The sequence below is a fragment of the Lathyrus oleraceus genome, chromosome 2 (genome assembly GCF_024323335.1).
Source record: "Lathyrus oleraceus cultivar Zhongwan6 chromosome 2, CAAS_Psat_ZW6_1.0, whole genome shotgun sequence".
Classification (NCBI taxonomy): domain Eukaryota; kingdom Viridiplantae; phylum Streptophyta; class Magnoliopsida; order Fabales; family Fabaceae; genus Lathyrus; species Lathyrus oleraceus.
The window spans coordinates 491,315,463-491,330,746 of NC_066580.1; positions in this window are offsets into that span (position 1 = coordinate 491,315,463).

Consider the following 15,284-nt stretch of genomic DNA (forward strand, 5'->3'; position numbering starts at 1 on the left):
ACGTAGTTCCCCTTAACAGGGGAGAAATTTCTATCCTAACTAGAGACTGGGAAATGACAAACTAAAAGGGGAGACTGACTCGAGTCTAATAGTTATCATGTAATCCACAATAGTCCTAGGTTGAGGTTTCTAACAAGAGTTTGACTCACACAGGCAGTGAGTCAACTCAAGTCTATCTCTACGTACGTCAACTTCCTCAAAAGTTGATCATACGACTCCTACAGAAAGGAGATGAGAAGTTAAGCAGATAAACATCAAAAGCAAATAGCACACACTATACACAACCAAGGGGGCTCAAGCAAGGTTGGGCTTTAGTCAAGGGGTCATATCGACCTTGACAAACAAGCCAAATACTGGAAGGGTGGTCAGGCTCTTAACCTCTAACATTGAGAGTTAGGGTGAGCAGATGAAATGGAGATGAGGGTTATGCCTCATAGCTCTTAACCCAGGCCTGGGTGAGCTTGAATCAAAGAATGTGTGGGAGTCCAGAATGTGGGACTCTATTCCACATGACTTGACACAACAAGATTTGGGTTTTTATTCAAAGTGCATCAACACAGGGTGTGAGCAAGATGAATGACACAACTGAGTAGAAGGGGATGGATTGCACATCCCTTTTATCTGCCAATGCCTCTTCACTTAGGAGGTCTTTACATGTACAAGGCACAAAATTAAACAAACAAAGACATGGCCTCTTAAGGAGGGCTTCAGACAGGTGCCTGCCAAAATAACATGACAGGTCTTCCAGACTACATGGAGATCAAGGAAAATACCTAAGTGGTATGCCAACCACAAGCAATGCAAAGTTCAAATGAACTTAAAGCAACTTAGGTACCTGTGTAAGCAACTAAATAAATCAGTACAGTATTCAGACAAACAGACAACAGTCAACAACAAACAGACAATCCCAATGTACAACATATAAGCCATAAGGCAAACTCAAGTGAATTATCATCAACCTACAAAACAAACAAATGTTAGCAATCAATAGAAAATATCAACATTCAAATGATGAAGCAACATCAACCATGGAATTTGGGTGCTTGGTCCTGAAATTCAAAGCTCACACGTAAGTACAAACCACTAGGTCAAAGCCTAGGGTCAAAGGTGAAGAAAAAATTCAAAACAGGAGCTAATATTCAACACAATGCAATTTCAAACACATATTAACATTTCCTAAAAAGGACCAAGTCAAAATCATTAAGCAAATTCATTTCATGTGCAAGGGAAGTCAAAGACAAGTTCAAAGCACATATTTGGACATTGAGAATGAAAATTCCAAATCAAAACAGAAATGATTCAAATAATTTTGGAAACAATTATGAGCATACAACACATTCAAACTAATCATCATACAAAAAATCAGAATCATCAGAGTTCAATTGATAGGGAAATAAAATTGCACAAGCAAGACATCCCAATGTGTGACACACATTGTCACACCATACAAACATGTGCATAAAACAAAAATGGCAAATGATAAAAATGCACAATCAAGCCTCAAACATCCATCAACATGTTAAGAAACATCATACAAAATTTTAATGCATTTGGATCAATATTGAGCATTCTATGATAAGATGAATGGAACAAGGTCACAAATGTACACATGATCACATAGTCTAGCACAATTCACAATCCAGCCATGCACAACTTCATAAATTAACATCATAAAATAGAGAACATCTTAATGAACAAGTAGCAAAAAACCAGGGATTATTTGGAGCATTTTTTAATTTATTGTGAATTTTTGAAGTTGAGAGAAAAAAATGAAATGAAATGAAGCATAGTATATGGAAATGGAGGGAAAATGAATTGGTGAAATTAATTTGAATAAGTGGCGCCAGAGGGATTCGAAGTGTGTGCGTGTGGAAAACAGAAAATAAAATTCTAAAGTGCCTCGCCAGGAATCGAATTAAGGGAGAGGCAAAACGAAGGCATTTCAATTAACCAGATGGCGCGTCCAGGTCATGGTCAAACGCTTGCGTGGCGCCAGTCAATGAACATTGGCCAATGATAATGCTAGCAAGGCAACTGCATGGCAAGTGAATAGGACAAAAAACCCTAGCACAGTCAGCAAGAACCAGACGCAGACGCAAAATGGACGCTAGGCCATCGCTAATGGCTGAAACCACCGTCTTCTTCATGAAGACGGTGGTGGTTACTGTTCACGCATGCAACAATTTCCAGAATTTTCCAGAATTTTCCAGAATTCATCAAATATTATACCAAATTAAAGCTCATGCAACGTATATCAATAATCCATTGTCAATTCATGCTAAATCATCACATCGAATGCAGATCGAGCAAAATAAGTTTGATGTACAAAATTTCAAACAAGCATATCTTACTCAATAATCATCCAAATCACACAAAATTTTCATCAGGATCATCAGCAACATGTGACCTACACTATCATGCACATAGATTTAAGAATTGGAAGCTTCGAAAAACCTACCTCTTGAAGAGCAGGTTCTGGATTCTGCAGTTTCAAAGCCTTGAATGATCCAAATCAACTCCAGAATACTTGTGATGAAATTTGGTGAAGAACTTGAAGCTTGAAACTGTGTAGATCTAGCTTAACAATCCATTTCCATTCTTGAGTTCTTGAGCTTCAATGCATAATTTCCACACGAATTCAACAATCCAAAGCTTGATTCTCCATCTACTACACTCAATGATTCAGAATATGGAAGAAAAATGCAAGGTTCTTTGAAGAAATTTCACGTTTTGGTTGAGAGAAAATTTTTGATGTGAGATGAAAACTAGATCTAAAATGGTGAATGAATGAAGCTAAAGTGAAATTCTGTTATGATTATCAATATATATGCTTCACTAATCACATACTAATTAAAATTAGGCATGGTTTAGTTGTGATTAATCAAGATAAGGTGTTATGACCAAAAATGACAAATTGGAGGGTGCATGGCTATTTCCAACGTGAACAGTACCATGTGGCTGATCATTTTCACTTAAAATCATTTTCGAAACACAATGGCAATGGTAAAAAGTTCCCATGATGCACCATTTTTGAATTGGCCATTTTCCCTCCAAAATTGACTTGAAATAACAAATGATCATATGATGGAAATTCATGCAATGTGATGAATGGTTTGGAAACTTCATGTCATGAGAAGAAAAATGCAAGAAGAGCCACTCAATTTGGAGTTTTGAATCAAAAGATATGCCCTTTTGAAGTTTCAAGCCCACTTGGCAATGATTGGACCATATCTCCTCAACCATTCATCAGATGCTCATGATCTTGGACTTTTTGGAAATGGGAGAGAGAGATATTCAACTTTCATGTTGGACAAAATTGCATTTGAAGCTTTTTTGATGATGCAAGATCAAGTTGAATTTGAACCAAAAACTTTCCATTTTTGGAAACTTTCAATTATAGGTCACTTTCCATTTTTGGAAAGTTTTGATCTGACCTCAAATTCTTCTAGATATGCATTTGTAATGATGAATAAGCCTTTTTTGAACATGAATGAGATGTTGAAAATCATTTCTCCACCTCCTAGCCCTCAGTTGACTTTCTGTTGACTTTTTAGGTCCTCAGATGACCTAGCCATGCTCTGATCAGCTTTGAGCCTCAACCACCTAAGGAAATGGCTCCAAAATGAAACCCTAGCTCTTGTAAGCTTCACATAATAATCATATGATCCCCATCCAAGCAAATAACCTCATCTCCTTGAAACCCTGACTGGTAGAATGCATCTGATTAGGGTTGACCAGAGGTCAAAATCCTAATCCCAAGGAATCTGAGCATGAACAATGAATCCATGGAGGATGACATAGCCATAATGATGATGATGTATCCTTGCAACCAAGATAATGCTTAACCTCCTTGAAGAACCAAGAAACCCTAATTGAAGCACAAACCCTTAGATGGCTAGTGATCAATTTATGAGACCTTCAAGCTTGAATCTCTTAACCTCTCTATCTTCTGAGAAAGACTTAGGAGAATGACTTGTTTGTTTTTCATATGATATGCAATATGCAATGACTAATGCCCTAAATATGAAATGCAATATGCTAAGCTAGTCCCAAGAGAGGAGGGCAAATTTTGAGCTGTTACAGCTGCCCCTATTTAATCCACTGTGAACCTGTCGATATGAACAACCTCGGCTTTCAGATGATCAGGGTGAAGAGTGATTGAATACCAAGAACAGACGAACAATTTGTGCTCCGCTGGGGAAATAATTAACAGTGCCTGTCAGAATCGATAAAGAAACGATCTCAAAAGCAGAATCCGTCTGGTACGGAGAAAGTCGGCCTGAGTACCGAAAAGAAAATATTAACTTGGATATCAAAATAAATGGCAACACAGGAACCACCACGGCCTGAACATCGCTCATCAGTCTGAATACTGAGTATCGGAATATGAGAGTATTAATGTCGGTCTGAACACCGAGAGATTGACCTGAATGCCGCTTTGGTCTGAATACCACCTCGATTTGGATACCAGAAAGCTGGCCTGAATGCCATAAGTACTTCGACCTGATCGTCGGAAACTTCTTCGATCTGAAAATCGGAAACTGGCCTGAATGCCACAAGTACTTCGACCTGAATGTCGGAAACTTCTTCGATCTGAAAATCAGAAACTGGCCTGAATGCCACAAGTACTTCGACCTGAACGTCGGAAACCTCTTCGATCTGAACATCGGAAAATCTGGTCTGAACACCCACCTCGGCCTGAACACCGGAAAAACCTGGCCTGAACGCCACAAGTACTTCGACCTGATCGTCGGAAACTTCTTCGATCTGAAAACCAGAAATTGGCCTGAATGCCACAAGTACTTCGACCTGAACGTCGGAAACTTCTTCGATCTGAAAATCGGAAAACTGGCCTGAGTGCCACAAGTACTTCGACCTGATCGTCGGAAACTTCTTCGATCTGAAAATCGGAAAACTGGCCTGAGTGCCACATCGGTCTGAGTACCGGGAACCTGGCCTGAATGCCACTTCGGTCTGAATACCGGGAACCTGGCCTGAATGCCACTTCGGTCTGAATACCGGGAAACTGATAAATGATTCGGCGCGTGGGCCAACCATTCATGTTAGGGATAATAAGCCATGAGCATACCATCCCTACTTAATCCACGGTGAACGAACAATTCTGCGCTCAGCTGGGGATTATTCTCTTTTTTGCTCTTTTCTTGAACCCCGCAAATATTTTCCTTCGAGCGGATGATCCCGGATCACCACATTTGAACCCCGACAACTTCATAACACTCCTGCTGCCAAACCATGAACCTCGTTCTCCATTTTCCATGCTAATTCCGTCGGCAATGCTGGAAATAACACCAACCACCACTCTGATGGCGACATATCAGAGAGTATTCGACCAGACACTTACCAATGACTGGGAAGGAACTCGACGTTTACTGACATCGAACAATGATGTTTACTGACACCAAAGAAAGGATATTCTACCAGACATTTACTGATGACTGGGAAGGAATTCGACGTTTACTGACATCGAATAATGATGTTTACTGACACCAAAGAAAGGATATTCTACCAGACATTTACTGATGACTGGGAAGGAACTCGACGTTTACTGACATCGAACAATGATGTTTACTGACACCAAAGAAAGGATATTCTACCAGACATTTACTGATGTCTGGGAAGGAATTCGACGTTTACTGACATCGAACAATGATGTTTACTGACACCAAAGAAAAGGGACATCACAGGGATCGACACGACACTTACTGGTATCGCAGGGATGACATCTCCATATGTCAAAACCAGGAAGACGCTTGCCGGGGACTAACTGGGGAATGCTGTTGCTCCAAAATCACGATGCTGAACTCCTCAGAGTAACACCTTCCATCTTCCATCTTGCACGACAGAAATCTCCTCCAGTATCGCACTACTGAGGAATACCGTTGACCCAACACCATGATGCTAAACTCCTCAAAGTAACACCTTCCAACTTCCATCTCGCACGACAGAAATTCTTCCTCTAATACCGCACTACTGGGGGGAAATACCGTTAACCCAACGTCACGATGCTGAACTCCTCGGAGTATCATCTTCACCGACCGACAAAACCCATTCTCGGATGGTAACCACGGCTTGGGGTTAACTTATGCTTGCAATGCTGAGGCTGATCTTCCAACCAAATAAACCGTTTCTCAAACAGTAACCACGGCTTAAGACTAGCTTATGCTTCCAATGCTGATGCAAGATTTTTTTACAGCGTAATGCTCCACAACCATGGAAATGCTACGCAATTAGGCATGCAATATGCTATGCTTATCTAAATGATGAATGCATAAAAAGTATCCCCTCAAGGGACTCTTCTAGGGAGCTCGAGGCACTCTGCTGAGGAACTCGACAGCACTCCAATCTCCACCCTGCTGGGGAATAACACTGCTGCTGGGGGAAAGGACCACCCTGCCAGGGATGACCTCCGCTGAACCCGATCCGCTTGGGGACTTCACTGGGGAATAAACCACCAACCCACTCTGCGGGGAAAACAACACTCCTCGACTCGCTGCTGAGGAAAAAAGCTAGCAACGGACACCTCCGCTGGGGAAATAGTAATCTCCAACCCTGCTAAGGGAAATAGCAACCTTCCGGCCTAGCTGCTGAGGAAATATCAATCTCGAACCCGCTGGGGAGAGAACCATCCCGACCCTGCTAGGGAAGACACAAACCTTGAATCTGCTGGGAACGTAACAATTCTGCCTCTGCTTGGGGAAATAAGGAAATTCTGGCACAGAACACCCGTCGACTCGTCGAACCCTGGTATTCAACATCTAAATCCAGTGTCAGCTTTCCACTTTTGAGAGCTCCCAGACTCGTCTGGACTTTTCTGATTCATCACCTTGTATTCTCGACTTATCCGTACTCCACGGAGATCGAACTCCCTGGATTCATACAAGCTTTCCAGTCCTCAGACTTTGAAGAGTCTTCTTTATTAACCCTCAAGGACCGTTGTCGCAGCCTGAAAAAATACAGAGGTGCGAAAAAACAACCGGCGAGAAAGAAATGACAGAAGAGTCGCCACCGTGCGTTATTTATCCCAAAGGAGGGAAAGGAAACGCTCGAAGTAAACCTGGAGAAAGGAAAGGAAAAGACAAGGTCTCGCAACCAAATCTTGGGTTTGGGAGTCGATTATGCGAAGGGAAGGTATTAGCACCCCTACGCATCCGTAGTACTCTACGGGATCCACTCTTGTTGTTCTTGTCTAAAGGGTGTGTGTTTATCTAATGTACTATTTACTAAAAGGGTCAAGAGAAAAATGACTCGCACAGATATCGCATCCATTGCATACGTATCTCATCTGATTATGAGAATCAGAGTCTTCGTAGCTCGGCTACCTAAGGGTTAAGGATAAGTGTGCTCGCTAAGACATCGCGTCTTATGCCTACGTATCTCATCGGGAATGAGAATCAGAGCAAAACGTAGTTCAGCTAACTACGGGAACAAAAGTCTCGATTGCAACTAGGGCAAGAGAAAGGGAAGATCTCGATCGCAACGAGGGCGAGAGAAAGGATCGCAACAAGGGCGAACGCAAACAAGGATTAGTTGTTAGTTGTCAATCAAACTCGGCAAGACATCACATCTTGTGCCTACGTATCTCATCTGAACATGAGAATCAGAGTTGCCGTAGTTCGGCTACACGCACGCCAAACAAAACACACGCAGGAAACCGACTGCCAATCGCTGGACTTATGTCAGACTCCACACAAACAGGCAAACATGGAAACCGAATGTCAATCGCTGGACTTACATCGGACTCCGAACCAACAAACACACACAGGAAACCAACTGCCAATCGCTGGACTTATGTCAGACTCCTACACACACAAAAGGTTTAACTGGACGTTGAATCGTCAGAAGCAACAACAAAGTTGAACAAACAAGCTAACAGGGAGTCTGGTACTCGAGCCTGCTAGCTGTCAAGCAAACACACACAAAAAAAAAAGGGTGCCCGGAGAGATCTCGTACAACCTCCTGCCTACGTACCTCATCTGGTATGAGGATCAGAGCAACGTAGTTCCCCTACATAGGGCTTGCCATCTGAACATGGACTTACAAAGGAGGACACCAGTTGTGTCAAAGGAGAGTGGGCGATGTGTTCACGTCCTAGAAGTAGGTGTCGCAGCTCGCTGAATCGAGTCTTAGGCAGTTACCTCTTTGCAATAGAACGGACTACATGCCACAAGATCGGAGACGCTCAGAAAGGTCTAGAAATGGGGGAGCTCTGCCCTAGAGTTGTCATGCAATATGTACTTAAGTGTTAGGATTTACAAATGGGAATATCTACCTATGTTATCATACAAAAGGATATGGGAATCCTACCTATGTTATCATACAAAAGGTTCTATCTAATGGGTGCTACCTAATCGGAACAAGAGTTGACGAGTGGAGCAAGGAGAAGTGTTAGGGATAAGGGTAGATGGCGACGCATGAAGCAATCGACTTATAAGGTTGATGGCGATGCATAAAGCAATCGGCTTACAAGGTTGATGGCGATGCATAAAGCAATCGACTTACAAAAGGGTGGATGAATACGTGCTGGTTCTGTTAGGTTTTGAAAAAAAGATTACTCGACGTTGGATCGAGGTTTTGATCTTGCTTTGAAATGGTTATCGAATGCTCATTTTAATTCTTGTATTTACAGATGAATAAAGAATGAAAAAATATTATACATTTCATGGGAGAGGGATACATTTGTTATGAATGGGGATTGTTCATGGCAAACAAACAATAATAATACATGCCTCATACACCATACAAGTAGGCCACAGTTAATCAAACAAGTAAGATATAAACAAGTATATAATCGAATCAAATAATCAAAGAATGAAATAATGAAGCATTAAACAATGTATGAGTGTAAGTGCAAGGGACATGTCTCATTGTAAGGAAGCCCAAGAGTAAGCTATGTGAGGTTGATGGCGATGCTTAAAAAGCAATCGACTTACAAGGGTGTGAAAATGGGCTCGATATTAAATCGAGAAAAATATGATTTTTATAAGTTTAAAAATGGTTTTGAATGAATGGTGAAATTAAGAGAAAACAAATTTGCATTATGAACAAATGAAACTATGAGTATAATAAAGGCATAAACATAAAAAGAAATGAAAATGCTAAAAGAAAATAAAATAGCTAAAAGAAATAAAATGCCAAAAAATGCTATACATGAGTATTGATCCCACTCCACTCAAGACTATGGAAACCACCCCTCTCCACCAGGCCACTCATGACTAGTTATCATTTTAATAACAACTAAAATATTAAACCAGAATAGATTGAAATTAATTAAAAAAATAAAAACCAAAACAAAAAATAGTCTGTTGGGTGAGGTTTATAGAAACCTGTTCTAGCTTGGCCCACGTGAGGAGGCGAACAGAAGGGTGGAAAGCACCCTTGTTAATGGCCAGCTGTTAAGCTATTCATGGGGAATCAACAATGTTGGGAAGATCAAATGACATCGGGAAAGGTGTAACGCCCCATTTTCTACCCGCGAATATAACTGAAATCAGAGTTTACAAATATTTTCCATAAAATGGGATATCACCTTTTCAACTTTAAATAATTTCCAAATTAAGGAAATCATACATAAATACATAGCACCCTTTCATAAAATCAACATAAACAACGTCATTCACTCTAATAATTCAACTTCATAAAATATCACGCAGCGGATTCATAATCTTAATTCATAGCATCTTTAAACAACATAATAACAACTTTAATTAAGAAATAAGCAACTCTAAGTTCTTCGACTAATTAAGATTCAGCCATAATAAAAGACCCAACAAAGCAGACGCGCGACCATTCCCCCGAGTGCTACGTATCAGAGCGACTGACCATCGACTCGACTAATGGTAATCGGCTACTCTTCAGGATTACCTGCACGTTGTCACATAAGGACAACATTCAACAGAAGGGGTGAGATATCGAATTTTATAAACAGTGTATGATAAAAAAAATACTTATATAAGGATCACAAATAATTCACCACTTCACAACATCAACCAAACAACAATCAACATCAATTCCAAGAAATGCACACATTAATGTGACTCGACTAATTATGTATGTGGTACCATTCGGAGTAAGACTCCCAACTTAAAATCATTGCCATTTTATTGGGCATCAAGGCATAAGCCTTCAACTTTCAACTTAAAATTTGCCAATCCAGGCCAACATGGTGTGAGCAACAGCCCCGACATAATGCAAATGTCCTACATGACATACACGACTTTACGACACAAACAATATGACAACATGAGCAACATAGTAACTTATACAACATCGGCAACTTAGAAATCAACTTTGGCTTGAAAGCCTTCAACTTAGCAACTTCGGAATTGTTCCATAAACCGGAACCATATAACAACTTAACTGTGCCGACAATCGACTATACAACACAATTTCGACAAAACAACGTGATAAAAACCAACTCTTAAGTTACCCGACTTACCCCGACAAATTTTGTTAAATTTCAGGAAACTTCGTTTTCCGCCTAATTCGGCTAAACTGACTAAATTGGCATTGTTTATATTAATAAGTCCTACTACTTATGCTACTAAATATTCCTATATATTCCCCTTAAATCAATTTACTTCAACTGCTTATTTCCTATACAGTGTATTCTGCTACTGGTATGCTCCTGCTATAAATATCAACTGCTACTGCTACTGCATATGCATACACTGCAATTCTTAATCCAACTAATACTAATTAATTTACTACTAATGTTAACTTATTAATATTATGAAATACTAAACTTAATTACTTAAGTAATATATATTATGACTTTTTGATATCCATTCCTACACATCATGCGCCTATCTTCACATCATTAGTTCAACTCTCCTTTATTTAATTCTTATGACACATTACCTTGTTACTCACTTGGTGTATTACTTTGTCTTGGTTACTGAGAATTTAATTGTTACTCCAAGTATCACCTTTATTTTAATATTCCTCCTCCCAAAATACTTGCAGAACCACTATTTATCATGTGACTTGATAAAGGTACACCATTTTTCCTTTTAGGCATCAGCTCCATCTATACATATGTATTGCTATAAAATCTAATTCCATCACTTATTGAAAGGTTAAGTAAGATAATTTGCCATTCCAATTAATAAACGCAACAACTACATGATTATTTAATTACACCACAACTTAATATATATATATATATATATATATATATATATATATATATATATATATATATATATATATATATATATATATATATATATATATATATATATATATATATATATATATATATATATATATATATATATATATATATATATATAATGTTCAGTACTAGCAAGTCAAGGAAGAAGCAATATAGGAATATCACTTCTTGCGCTACAGTGTTGACGAGGAAAACAATATATACGCTACTTTTCTTTTTGTTCTGTTTCTAAAATAAACCAATTAAGAATGAGTCTCTATAATATACCAAAATACCAATTCCAAACCTAATTAATTTATCATATTTTCAATTATAAAATCTGAATCTCACACTTACCTTAGGTTTGGATTGAAGGTAGCCCAAAAATCTAATTCCGGAAATCGCCTCCGATTGTAGTTTTCTCCTCGCCGTTCTTCTCTCACGGTCGCACAGAAAAATCAGTTTTCTTCTTCTTACTGTTATGACCACTTCTTCCACTACTTCTATTTCTTTTTATTAAAAACTATACTAATTCTTTTTATTAATAATGGGCCTAACTATAACACCCCCTATTTTACTAATTCGCACATGATATTAAGCCCACTAACTCAAATAACACAACAACTATATTATTATTTCTAATAATATTTTCTACGACTTTCGACTATATTTCTGACTTATCGATTAAATCAACCACAACATAAAATATATCGACTAACCATAAATAAATACTTAAATAATAAAATAAATAAATAAATATTTGGGCGTTACAACTCTCCCCCACTTAAAAATATTTTCGTCCTCGAAAATTTACCTGCTTCAAACAGCTCAGGATATGAGTCTCGCATCTTGCTCTCCAATTCCCATGTCATGCTTTCGCCCGCAGCTCCCAACCAAACGACTTTGACCAACACAATCTCTTTTCCTCGAAGAGTCTTTGTTTCACGATCTTCAACTCGTACAGGCTTTGTCTCCACCGTTAGATTATCCCGCACTTGCACATCATCCATACTAACCACATGGGACGGATCTGAGACATACTTCCGAAGCTGCGACACATGGAATACATCATGCAAATTCGAAAGATTTGGTGGTAATGCCATCCGATAAGCAACTTTTCCAACTCGTTCTAAGATTTGATACGGACCAATGAAACGAGGAGTGAGCTTTTTAGACTTTAAAGCTCTCCCAACACCGGTCACAGGCGCGACTCGCAAAAACACATGGTCACCAGCTTGAAATTCTAAATCCTTCTTCCGCTTGTCATGATAACTCTTCTGCCTACTCTGAGAAGCTTTCATCTTCTCTCGGATAAACTTCACTTTCTCGGTAGTTTCTCAAACTAACTCTGGTCCAAGTACTACACCCTCACCAGATTCATGCCAACACAACGGAGTTCTACACCTACGACCATACAATGCTTCAAAAGGCGCCATTCCGATACTAGAATGGTAACTATTATTATATGTGAACTCAATCAATGAAAGATAAGTGTCCCACGAACCTCCTTGCTCAAGAACACAAGCTCTCAGCAAATCCTCCAATGACTGAATAGTTCTCTCAGTTTGGCCATCGGTTTGAGGATGATATGCCGAACTCAACCTCAACTTAGAACCCAACGAATCTTGCAGACTTTTCCAAAATTCTGATGTAAACCTCGGATCTCTATCCGACACAATACACAGAGGAACACCATGCAACTTCACAATTACTCGGATGTAAATCTCTGCCAATTTCGCAATTGGGTAAGTGATGTTAATAGGTATGAAGTGAGCCGACTTCGTGAGCCTATCAACGATCACCCAAATCGAATCATGCCCTCTCAAAGTAACAGGCAGCCCCGTTACAAAGTCCATAGAAATGCTATCCCATTTCCACTCTGGAACTTCCAACGGTTGCATCAACCCAGCAGGCTTCTGATGCTCAATCTTCGACTTCTGACAAGTTAAGCATGCATACACAAAACGAGCCACATCTTCTTTCATTCCGGGCCACCAAAATATTTTCTTTAAATCCTGATACATTTTAGTAGCTCCTGGATGAATACTCAAACTGCTTCTATGACCCTCTTCTAGAATGCTTCTTTTCATAACCGCGTCATCAGGAATACAAATTCTTTCACCTAATTTCAACACACCTCTCGCATCAATCTTAAAGTCACTCTTCTCAGATTGACCACAACGATTAAGGATATCTACTAATTTCACATCCAATTTCTGTGCCTCTCGTATACTATCCATAAAATCATTATTAATCTTTAGCATTCCTAGCATTACACTCTGCGGGGTTACTTCGCAAACCAAACTCATATCACGAAATTGCTCAATTAATTCCAACTCCTTAATCATCATTGCTGACACATGCAAGGTTTTCCTACTTAAAGCATCGGCCACCACATTTGCTTTACCTGGATGATAATTCAAACCAAAATCATAATCTTTAAGCAATTCTAACCACCTACGTTGTCTCATGTTCAGCTCTTTCTGATCAAATAGATACTTTAAACTTTTATGATCGCTGAAAACTTCGAATCTAGAACCATAAAGATAATGCCTCCAGATTTTCAACATAAACACAACAGCAGCAAGTTCAAGATCATGCGTAGGATAGTTCTTTTCATGAATTCTCAACTGTCGCGACGCATAAGCAATTACTTTATGATTTTGCATAAGCACACCTCCTAAACCCATCAATGAAGCATCACAGTAAATTACAAACTGTTCCTCTGGATTTGGCAAAGTCAAAACCGGCGCCGACGTCAATCTCCTTTTTAATTCATTAAAACTCTCTTCGCACTGAACATCCCACACGAAAGCTTTACCTTTACAAGTTAATTTAGTTAACGGAAGTGCTAACTTCGAAAATCCTTCAATAAACCTTCTATAATATCCAGCTAATCCCAAAAAGCTTCTAATCTCGGTAGCCGACTTAGGAGTCTCCCATTGCAATACAGCTTCTACCTTTGAAGGGTCTACAGCAATACCTTTTCCTGAAATTACATGGCCGAGAAAACTGACTTCTCTTAACCAAAACTCACACTTGGACAGCTTCGCATACAATTTCTTGTCTTTCAAAACATCCAACACTAATCTCAAATGTTCTTTATGCTCTTCTTCTGACTTAGAGTAAATCAAGATATCATCAATAAATACTACTACAAATTGGTCCAGGTAAGTATGAAAAATACGATTCATGTATTCCATAAATACTCCCGGCGCATTAGTCACACCGAAAGGCATCACAGAATACTCATAATGTCCATACCGAGTTCTGAACGCTGTCTTCTGAATATCTTCATCTTTCACTTTGATCTGATGATAGCCCGATCTCAAATCAATTTTACTGAACACACAAGCACCCACTAATTGATCCATCAAATCATCTATCCTCGGTAGTGGATACTTATTCTTGATCGTTACCTTATTCAGCTGTCTGTAATCAATACAAAGTCTCATACTACCATCCTTCTTCTTTACTAGCAGCACTGGAGCTCCCCACGGTGATACACTTGGCCTTATAAACTTTTTCTCAAGTAAGTCTTCCAGCTGCTTCTTTAATTCATACAATTCAGATGCCGACATTCTATACGGTGCCATCGAAACAGGCCTAGTACCAGGTACCAGATCAATCGTAAATTCAACTTCCCTCTCTGGCGGCACACTAGGAATTTCATCAGGGAATACTTCAGGGAATTCTTTCACTACTAACAGTTCATCAATTTTAGCTTTATTCTCAACCGACAACGTCGCCATCAAGGAAAACATCTGAGCTTCCTCTTTCATTAATTTTCGTAATTCTCTGAAAGGTAATAAGCTAATTCCTTCCTCTTCAGGAGTGGAAAATCTCACCGACTTATGATAACAATTTATATGAACATAATTATACTCTAACCAGTTCATACCAAGAATTACATCCATCCCAGCCAACGGCAAACATACTAAATCAACATAGAAATCTTTATCGAAGATCGATAAAGGACACTTTAAACATACCAATGAAGTAGCTATTGATCCCTTAGCTGGGGTCTCGACAATCAAATCACCATCCAAAGCAGACAATTTTAAACTCAGGCTTCGAGCACAGTTGTCAGAAATAAAACAGTGTGTAGCAC